Raw genomic sequence first — 12,052 nt, forward strand, 5'->3', positions numbered from 1 at the left:
AAATGGTGCAACCATATGACATATTCTTATCAAATCCTCACATTTATACATCAAGAATCATTGAAAGACAATTAATCAGTTGGTTACAAGAGAACTGAGGCAATGCCCATCAGTTTCTTCTATCAGTTGGATCCTCCTACGCGTGATTATAGATATTATCTTTCAGAGGACCAGGGACTTCACTTTCTTCGGCTTGACAACCTGATTGATATTAAGGAGCTGTCACCATAAGTGTCACCACCCCTATACTCACAGAGGAGTAACTTCTTACTCGCCATAATTCCTCTGTTCACCAACATATCCTTTTGCACAGTTAGTGATGTTGAAGAAAAACATCTGAAGATTATCTAATGCCAAGATCAGCTCCTCTTATATATCGCCTACAAAATCTACAACGATGTTGAAGAACAAAAATGCCAGTCCTATAAAACTTCACCAAATTGGTATGGGACTATTATTAATCTCATCGTAGCCCACCTGATTCATCGCTCTTCAAAACTTAGCAGAAAGCAAATCCATTCAAACGCTTTAGCTATGAGGCTTTGCTTCAAGAAGAAATGATTCAGAATTTGAAGAGGCTTCATTTCCCTTTTGTTGCGTATCGATATCGCTCGCAAAGATTCTTTATTGCTCAAATCATCAGCTTATATCTTTTTGGGCTTCCTCGACTCACAAACTCACACCTAGAACACGGTGATGGTATATTAAAGTGGCAACAACAATTGTGGGGCCTCCCCATTCCCAAATAAAATATGGCATCTATTTTTCTCTATGGATTTCCCTAAAGATTCTCCCTTTAGTCCATTCAAGACAAAGGGGAAAGCTCAGATCAATAGTTGAAGTTCAGGCTTAATTTTCTTCAACATGGTGTTTATGGATTCCTATATCAAAGAAACGGCGGAATATAAGATTCAATTGAAATAGAGATGAGTTGATACCAAGCGATTACATCACGAACTCTAACTCCAGATTTTCCGCCCAGACTCCTCGAATCACGATAGATTGTGGTTTCGAGGCAAGATTATTCGCCATATAAAACCTAGAGTTGAATGTGGAATATCAAGCAATATTACTCTTAAGTCAGCTAGCACTGGAATTCAGTAGCACCAATGTATTTAGCTTCTACAACAAAAGTCTTATATACAATATTTTCAAAGCCTTTGAGCTCGTGGATAGAAAAATATCATCAAAATTACAAGTATGGAAGCTCAAGATATAATCGACCATACATGATCGAGAGAAATGAGTTCTACATACAAGCAAAAGTTCTCGGGTGGATGAAGCATAACAGCTTAAAAAAGACTTAATCTATCATGCTCGGTGGAGTAAAGAGAGATAAACATCTCACATCTTGACCTCTTTGTACGCAAAACATAGAAGTAGCCATGCTCGACGAAAGAGGTCTAGATATACAAGTCTAAAAGACTATTATACTAGAAACCTACAAGTCAACCACAATCACTCTATTCGACCAACATTGGGAAGAAATTAGGCATCAAAAAGAAAAATATCTAAGTTCCTTAGGCATAAAAAAGAGTAAGACCTAAGAAATTAGGCATCAACGAAAAAGACCTAAGTTCCTTAGGCACGAAAAAAGCCCTAAGTTCCTTAGGCAGAAAAAAAGCCCTAAGTTCCTTAGGTAGAAAAAAAGCCCTAAGTTCCTTAGGCACGAAAAAGCCCTAAGTTCCTTAGGCACAAAAAAGCCCTAAGTTCCTTAGGCACGAAAAGACATAAGTTCCTTAGGCACGAAAAAGCCCTAAGTTCCTTAGGCACAAAAAAGCCCTAAGTTCCTTAGGCACGAAAAAGACATAAGTTCCTTAGGCACGAAAAAGCCCTAAGTTCCTTAGGCACGAAAAAGCCCTAAGTTCCTTAGGCACGAAAAAGCCCTAAGTTCCTTAGGCAAAAAAAAGCCCTAAGTTCCTTAGGCACGAAAAAAGCCTTAAGTTCTATAGGCACGAAAAAGCCCTAAGTTCCTTAGGCAGAAAAAAAAAGCCCTAAGTTCCTTAGGCAGAAAAAAAAAGACCTAAGTTCCTTAGGCACGAAAAAGCCCTAAGTTCCTTAGGCAGAAAAAAAACCCTAAGTTCCTTAGGCAGAAAAAAAAAGCCCTAAGTTCTTTAAGAAAAAAAAAAAGCCCTAAGTTCCTTAGGCAGAAAAAGCCCTAAGTTCCTTAGGCAGAAAAAAGCCCTAAGTTTCTTAGGCACAAAAAAGCCCTAAGTTCCTTGGCAGAAAAAAAACCCTAAGTTCCTTGGGCAGAAAAAACCCTAAGTTCCTTGGCACGAAAAAGTCCAAGTTCCTAGGCAAAAAAAAACCCTAAGTTCCTTAGGCACGAAAAGCCCTAAGTTCCTTATGCAGAAAGAAGCCTTAAGTTCCTTAGGCACGAAAAAGACCTAAGTTCCTTAGGCACAAAAAAGACCTAAGATTTGTTCTTAGGCAGAAAAGACCTAAGATACTTAGGCAAAACAGACCTAAAATACTTAGGCAAAAAAGACCTAAAATACTTAGGCAAAAAGACCTAAGATACTTAGGCAGAAAAGACCTAAGCTCCTTAGGCACAAAAAGACCTAAACTCCTTAGGCACTAAAAGACCTAAGCTCCTTAGGCACAAAAAGTCCTAAGCTCCTTAGGCACTAAAAGACCTGAGCTCCTTAGGCACTAAAAAACCTAAGACCCTTAGGCATTAAAAAGACCTAAAAATTTACTCGGCATAAAAAACCGATCTACTCAGGTCGGGAAGAAAAGACCTAAGTTCTTTAGGCACAAAAAGACCTAAGACCATTAGGCACAAAAAGACCTAAGCTCCTTAGGCACAAAAAGACCTAAGTCCCTTAAGCATCAAAAGACCTAAGTTCCTTAGGCACTAAAAGACCTAAACCTATTAGGCACCAAAAGATCAAAAATTTATCAGATCTACAAATAACCGAGCTCTTTTGTTCGGGAAGGCAGAGGCATCAAAGGACCGAAAACCCTTAGATATTAAACAAAAATAAACACGTCCATTCCGAACAAGCAGAGACTACAAAAAAGAGAATGGCATAAATCAAAAGAAGGACCAAAATAGGTCATACATATGTTCAAAAAGAAAACAACAATTCAAAAACTTAGTCCGGTTTTGCCTAGTCGGATCCATCTTTGACAATAGAGGATTTTGAAGTCCCAGTCTCAGGCATTGGATCCCAATCCGAGTCTAAAAAACCGACCACTTCAACATTCTGAGGCTTCGGAAATTTAGGAGCATTCACACACCAATGTGGTCGAGGGATCTTAGGGTCGTCATAAATCCCCGGATCAGTCAAAGCTTGAAACTTCTCCAGATCCAGATCCTTGAAAGCTCCAATGATGCCTTGGAAGGTCTGGCGCCGAGCATAGATATAGCCCGGAGACGCGACCTTGGCCATAAACTTTCTGCACCCAGCCGTCTTGACCCATCTTTTAATAATTCATGGCGAAGCTCGTTAGAAAGATCTTCAAAGACGCAAGGGGCTTTCTCCTCAACCATCTTGGTCAGCCAAGCAACAACATTATCTGAGCTCTCCAACTTAGGTTTGAGACTAGAAATTTCGGCATCCTTGCCCACCAAGGAGCCTTCAGCCTCTTCCAAAACTAGATTGAAGAGAAGATTTTTCTTGCACCAGTGCCTCGTTGGCCCCCTTCATAGCAGCCAACTCACTAAGAAGGTCGGCCTCTTGAGCAACTAAAGATGTGTTAGTTGACTTTAGAGCTAACAACTCAGTCTCTAATTCCTTGTTACGCTGCTTGGCCTGTTGAAGGGAAAAGAAATCTTGCCTAGCCGGACTTAATGCTTTGACCAGAGATTGGACCAAAGCACAAGCCATCCTGTAAACCAAGAAATAAAAGGTTTACAAATGAAGTGCAAGAGAAACAGTAGGTTCTTATACTTTTCAGACAATCCTAATCTAAAAATCAGATTTCTCAGATACAAAAGATTCAAAGTTTTGTTGGTCGGAAGTTCAAGCATGTTCGGCCATCAAATCTCTAAAAGCCGAACAACATGAAGCTCGGACTTCAGAGACTTGGGGGCTTATGATATAGAATAAATAAAATGGCTCGAACCAGTTCGAATAAACCCAGGTCGGATAAACCCAGGTCGAACTAGTTCGGATACACCCAGGTCGAACAGACCAAGTCAAGGTCGGTTATACAAGTGTAAAGGCAGGATAACAAAGTGAATCCTAGTAGATTGATAACCGAAGACAAAGTATTCAACTGGGACTCAATAACTTATATTTGAGTAGGACTCAATCACTAAAGTTCGTATTGCAGTCCAAGTAATGTTTTAGTTCGAGACGAACTCATACGTAGAAAACCTATAAAAAGGTAAGGGAGCACAAGAGAAAGGGACACTGAATAGAACTATCACTATTCGAATTCTTATTGTTCATTACTTTCTTATCTTCCTCAATCGGATTCCTAACTAGATCGTTGGAGGTGAAAACTCGACCTCCACGGTCGAGCTCATTCTTGCAGGTTCATCCGGCTGAAGGGACGAACAGGATTGTGCAGCAACAGTACGATTGAAAGAAATGGATTCAATCGATTTTGTCAAACTTCTGCTATCGTGAATAAGTGTTCTAATTCTTGAGCAATGTTCTCTTATGAATGTTTTAGAAGATCAATGATGTCCCAATTATCTCCTTCAACTATTAGATTTGACAAAGCCAATTCCACTGCCCATAAAAGAGCTCTTTTAAGCACTAGAGCTTTTGTTACCGTGGAGGATTGTTGTCCACAACCTTCATAAAAACAGACGAGCATCCTACCATGATGATCTTTAATTGTTCCTCCATAACCTACGTGAGTAGATGCATCTTCTACTAATTGACATGACCCATCTATATTGGTCTTATCCATCCTTCTTGTGGTGGTTCCGTCTCACTTTCTTTCTTTCCTTGTGAAAGGATGATTCAACTATCTTGCCTTCTAAGAACTCTTATGTTATTGTCTTGCTTAACTTGGTGATTCCCATGGAATTTGACTGTGACAATTGTGTATCACATTATTGCAATTAATCCATATATTCCATAGTATTTAGAAGTAGATGCAAAGATTTCCTTTCCTCTCTGGTGTTGGCTTTCTATGTAATGAGTTGCATCATTTGCTCCTTTAGGCTTTTATTCAATTCCTATGTGAGATTTAAATGTCTCCATACTTATTAATTGAAAAAGCATTCTAGGAAGATGTGTTGTCATTGTTTTGAAAACCACAAAAGGTACAAACCATTGACACATTGCAGCCCCTGCTCTTGAGTAAGTCTAGAGTCAACCCTCTATCATGCAAGATTTTCCAAATGAACAAGATTATTTTAGGGACAAGATTTAAATGCCAGAGCTTCATCCAAAAGGTAATTGCTGCAGTTGGAGTTTCCCCTATTGTCAATCGGTAAGCTAAAGCAACTGAAAATTGTCCAAATGGTGTGAGGCCTAGATGATTTCATCACTTTGTTGGCAGTAAGGGAATCTGAATTTGCATGATTGCATCTTCAAATTCAGGTGGCCACATTCCCTTATTAGAGTTTGATTCCAAGTTTGTTGATCTTGATTTATGAAGCATGATACATGTCTAGGAGCATTAGGTAAAAGTGGGAAGGGAGCTCAAAGCTGATCCATACCTGGGATCCACCTATGTATCCATGGATCAATTGCTTCTCCATCTCCTATGATGTGAAGAAGTCCTGGCTTCATAAAGTCCCTTGACATGATGATGGATTTCCATGCCCTGTTGGGAATACAGATGCATAAACACAAACAAAGAAGAAACACAAGCAAAACGCATACGAGGAATTTAATATGGTTCGGCAAAACCCTGCCTAAATCCACCAGAGAGAAAGAAGTTCCACTATTTCTAAGAAACACTTTGCTTGCCCCCAATCCCTTTCCTTGGGATGGGTTATCCAATCGCCTACGCAGATTGATTCATCTAGGTTATCCCATGGAAACTATTTATAGATAACTCTAATCCCAATATAGTTACACTTTTTAACCCTGTACAAGTAATTGTCCAAAACCCTGATCCAATTACAAATACAACATAATTATAATTATATGGACTCGCAGAATACAAAACACCAAAATCCAACAAGTTTCACCTTGGCTTGAATTCTACAAACCACCTTGAAGAAAACATGTTGATGATGTCTCTCTACAATCACCTGTCTTTGTGCATCCGCCACACATTACTACATGGCCCACATCCCCTTCAGAAGTGCAACTCCTGAATGCCATCACTAAAACCAGCATGGTGCACACCCCCACATATAGGGTGTCCCATCTCATACAGCTCATCACCGCCATATGACATGACATGGCTCCACCTCTCCTACTACTACTACCGGCTTTGAGAAATCCCTGCCATTCACCAAGTTTGAAGCAAAACATGCTTCATTCCAAAATCGCCCTTGTTGGGTACCCAAAAAACTTGCAAATTCTTCTTGCTTGTACCCCTTGCTTGAGTGCCAACTGGAGCTCCACCTGTTTCCACACTCCCTGTAAGCCTGTATAATTCACATAATCTTTGTCTTTCGTACCAATCAATCAACCTAAAGAACCTGATTGTTGATCTCAGGATGAGCTCACAAGATCAATACCAACGAAATGAAATCTCCTTGATCTGTCACTTCCACTAAGTTTGGAAAGCCTAAAAACATTAAGAACACCTAATCTGTACAAAACACTTTTACACAAAATCCTGTGGAAACAACCTATACACTGATCTAATAATAAATAAATAAAAGTGTGAAATCCCTCGGATTTTTGACCCTTCAACCCATTGGTTTCAAGACCACGAACCCGGAGTGCAAGTAAGGGACAACTCTGGATTATACGTGTGAAATCCCCCAGATTTCTAACCCTTTAACCCATGTTTTCAAGACCACAAACTCAAAACTCGAGTCGGCGACAATTGTGGCCCATTCGAGTCAATTCCAAAGGTTTGGAAATAGACCCCATAATAGTGGATGACCTTAATGATGACTTGGCCACTCTCCTAGAATTTAAGAGGAGAGAGAAGGTCAATCACAAAGGCATTAAAAATACGACTTTGGCACGTCCATAAATTGACGATGGAGAGTCCGATCAATGAGGTAAATATACCCAAATGAAGATAATCGAATGACATTTCATTCAAGCCGAGAATCACCGGAATCGGACCCCGGATGGGGGTCCAAACATGGACCGATTGAGTGGACCAGTTGGGTGACCCGATAGCCTTGACCCAACTTCTCGTCCTAGTGACGGGGCAGAATCGGGATTTTGTATTTTAAAACCCTATTTTAAGCTCCTATTTACTCATACACACATTTTGTAATGCTAGTACGAGGCTGAGCTAGGAGAGGAGGAGAAACCAAGGAGAATAGTGGATTTCATCCACTCGAAAGCACATTGTGACCTAGATCGTCGCGAGAACGTTGGAAAATGTGAGAATCCTTCAAACCCAAACATAGGTTTGTGGGGTTTCTTCACTTTGAATGTTGGATTTCGATAGTTGAAGCATGTTAGGTATATTGAATGCTTATAAATAGTTGTATTTGTGCTTCCCTCTAGTTTGTGAGTAGTTTGTGTGAATCATTGCAAATGATTTCGCGTTTTGGCTCTCAAAGATGCCCGTGGGCACTCGTGAGAGCCAAATTTGGGGCTTTTTTATTTAGAAAGAATTGGGTCAAATTGATGGTACATTTAGGACCCTATTACTGCCAATTATACATTCCCAAAGTTTCGTTTCGATTCAACTACAAATCGGTGGCGAAATAAGGACTTTTGGCTGAAATTAGGTTGAGAACGGTGGGTTTGAACCCATATGACAGATAGATTTTTGTAGGATGATTTTGGGATATATTTTGAAACCCAATTGACTTCAATTAATATCTATTAATTCTCTTACATGATTAGGATTATTGTGAGTATAACCACCGACTCTTGTGGGCGAATTTGTGACTCTGTGGAACTTTGGAGAGCTTTTACTAACTAGAAAGGTGAGGAATATACTTAACCTTATTCTGCATGTTTAATGATGTTAATTAATTTTTATTATTGATATATTGTCTTGCTTTAATATTTATTATCTTGTAATTATATGTTTGAGTTTGCACGAATAAAAGGTAAGAAAGTATGTTTGCTTCTATTTTTCAATATTCTTTGAATGATGATATGAGAATGTGTGTGGGATTGGTTTTGAGACTTAGATTCTTTTATGTCTATTTACCAACTAGGGTTGTGGGTTCGCCTATTACCTGATTGAATTTGCATCAGTATGCAATATAGACCTAAGTACATGAATGCTAGGTGTCTAGAAGTGTTTGGCTAGATAACCTCATGAGTACTACTATCCTTCCGGTAGGGGTATTGAAACCGGTTAACCCTTGATGTCAGTGGACGGGTCATGTGACATCAAGCAGGCCCATTGCCATCATCAGATGGTAGGGTTGCATATAATAGATAAGGGCTCACGGGTGCTCAAGACCTGTAACCAACTCGTGAGAGGACATGGAGAGCATCATGTCCATTATATGTGGATGACCATAGGATTGAGAAATGGAATCCAACAGATGTCTCCCATTGAGGATCCCATTTCTAGGTGGAAAAGGATACTGGACCGAGTTGATTGGTGTTATAGCGGAAGTATCAAGCAGGCCCATTGCCATCATCAGATGGTAGGGTTGCATATAATAGATAAGGGCTCACGGGTGCTCAAGACTTGTAACCAACCCGTGAGAGGACATGGAGAGCATCATGTCCATTATATGTGGATGACCATAGGATTGAGAAATGGTATCCAACAGATGTCTCCCATTGAGGATCCCATTTCTAGGTGGAAAAGGATACTAGACCGAGTTGATTGGTGTTATAGCGGAAGTATCTGGATCATATGTAGTACAAGACCGTATGACTATGCATTGGGCCTAAAGTAATCCTTGACACACGCCAGTTCTCATGCTAAACGGTGATGTGAGAGAGCAGTGACTTATACCTTAACCAAGGATTGATGTGACTTGACCAAACAAGCGCGGAGAACCCAATGGACGTCTCTTATTGAGGGAGAGTGATTGAGACCGCCCAGAGGAGACTGGTGGACTACTTAATACATGTCTACCATAGAGACTTCATGATAGAGTTAGCAGAATAATATCATAATCATTCATATATTATGTCATTATCATTAATTACATTATCGATATTCATGCTATATGTAGTGGTGTGGGATTTTGTGAACGAATGCATGATATGATGTTAAGTTGACCTCACTAAGTTCTGTTGAACTCATTCGTTTTATATGTTTGTTTCTATTATAATATACTGCAGGTTATGAGGATTCCTTCCAAATGGAGGATCCGTCGCTGGTAGACTTTCTTGAAAGAGTGATTGAAGAAGATGTAGAGTCGCATGGAGCTTCATGCCCATGCCAGGAGTGTTCTTATGGGGTTGGATTCCATTAGAGAATTAGTTTAGTTTAAATTCCACTACAAACAAACTATTCTTCCTTTAAACTCTGATATCCATTTTGATTAACTTTAGATAATGGATGACTGTAACCTATTGATAATTCATATATGATAACTTGTTATTTACACTTGATTTATTATTGTCCTTTTAATTATAATATATCATATGTTGTATGGAATTGTCACTGAACTTAGGTCTTGCGGTGTATCACCCCCACGGGTATTCGGATATGACCAGATCCAAGTGGGTGGGGTGTGAAAATACAAGTTGAGCCCGGGTGTTCAGAAATCTAACCTAAGGAGGTGGATGACCACGATGAAGACTTGATCACTCTAATGGATTTCAAAAGAAGAGAGAAGTTCAGTCTAGAAGGCATAAAAATGAGGTTTTGGCATTTTCATAAACCAATGCTAAAGAACTCGAAATTTGAGGTTAACTATACCTTTGATCAGTCCTTGAAATGAACTTTTTACCCTTCAAAGCCCCTCGTAATTAGTTTTCTCATGAAGGAGATATAGGGCCGGTTGGTTAGAGGCAATTGACCGGCTGGGTCGACCACCCCTGCCTAGTTTCGGGGCAGATTTGGAATTTCGGGTTTAAAACCTTATTTTATGTTTCTCTAACCCCACAAACGTATTGTTTATGCAAGAGGGAGGGTGAGAACGTGAAGAGAAGGAGAGCTTGTGATTTTGAAGCTTCTTCCCTCCTTTGGTGGTGCCGAATTGCGAGATACAAAGGAAATTGCACGATAAGGCAAGGAGACTCGAAAACCCCTTCACAACTTCTCTTTTGAATGCATTTATGATGAAATCTTTCCATTGTTGTGGTGATTATTATTGTTGGGAAACATTGAATGCTTCTTATTGCCCCATTAATGTTTATCAACATTTGTGAGAATTGGTTCATGCAATCCTTTGCATTTGAAACCAATTTGAACATCTCAGAAACGTCTGTGGGCAAACATTGAGAGCCCTAATTGGGGGTTTTCGTTTGAGAACCAATTGGGGTGTTTGAAGATAGTTTGGGGATCCTAATGTTGTCAAATTAAAGACCCCAAAGTCCCATTGCAAGTTGATTTCGAATTGGGGACGAGATAGAGCATGATGGCCTGAGCCCTAGACTAGGCAATCGACCGGCCCTATGTGGCTCAACCCCCTGCCCCTTGTTCGGGTGTGTATTTTTTTACCCCCCTTTGGTTTCGGACGATCCATGATATTTGCTCATTTAGTTTCTTATGTTTCTAGGGTTATTTTAGGTCAATTACACTCTTTTTTTGGTGGATTTCTTTAGGACTCAGAGATTTATATAAGCTTGAAAGGTGAGGAAAATACTTAACGATATCTCACATGATTGATGGTATTGTTTGAATCTTCATTATTTTTTATATCTTGTATTCTATTATAAATTGTGTGTGACTTTGCGTGAACGGTCTTTAAGGTAAGATCATTTATGTTTGTCTCTACTTTCAAATTTTATGAATTATGATATGAGAATAATGTGAATGTGTGGATTTGATTGTGGGACTTTGCCCTCTTGTATGTATGTATATATATATATATATATATATATGCACTTAGACCTAAGTACATGAATACTAGGTGTCTAGATGTGTTGGCTAGGTAACCTCATGAGTACTACTACCCTTCCAGTAGGGGTATTGAAGCCGGTTAACCCGTGATGTAAGTGGTTAGGTCCTGTGAGCATCAAGCAACCCCACTGCCATCATGAGATGGTAGGGTTGCATATTTATAGAGTTTGGGCTCGTGTCACTTCAATGCAATGTGCGATTTTCGCAGGGGGAAGCCACGAGAGCGTCTGCCTATATATATGTGGATGACCATAGGGTTGAGAAATGGAATCCAACAGATGTCTCCTATTAAGGATCTCATTTCTAGGTGGATAAGGATATCGGATTAACAGATGCCTCCCATTGAGGAATGATATACTGACCATATGTAGCACGAGACCATATGACTATGCATTAGGCCAAGAGTTGTCCTCGACACGCGCTAGTTCTCATGCCAAATGGTGATGTGAGAGAATGGTGACCTATACCCCCTACCATGGATTGATGTGGCTTGACCCAACAACTGCGGAAAACCTAATAGACGTCCCTTGTTGAGGGAGACTGCCCAAAGGAGACTGGTGTATAATTTAATGCGTGTCTACCATAGAGACCTCATGATAGAGTTAGAAGCATGATTTCATATTCATTCATTATTTATATTATCATTATTAATCATATATATGTGATGAGAGAAATTGTGAATGAATGCTTGATGTGTGGTTGAGTTGACCTCACTGAGTTCTGTTGAACTTAGTCATTTTATATGTATGTTCTTTTAGATCTTGCTATAAGTTATGAAGACTCCATTCAAATGGAGGATCCGTCGTCAATAGATTATTTTGAGGGAGCGACTTGTGAGGAGGTGGACTCGCATGGAGCTTCGTGCCCGTGCCCAAACTGCTCCTAAGGAGCTGGGTATTAGGGGAGAGTCGGCAATATCTTTGGAGTCAATTGTGTCCCTTGTAGTGTTGTGTTGCATTTTCATTCTTAAACCTTTTGAGAGGGGCGATGTCACCTTCCATCAAAGTATCTA

The sequence above is a fragment of the Hakea prostrata genome, chromosome 5, assembly GCF_041222555.1.
Source record: "Hakea prostrata isolate BN-2017 chromosome 5, UWA_Hpros_2, whole genome shotgun sequence".
NCBI classification, from domain to species: domain Eukaryota; kingdom Viridiplantae; phylum Streptophyta; class Magnoliopsida; order Proteales; family Proteaceae; genus Hakea; species Hakea prostrata.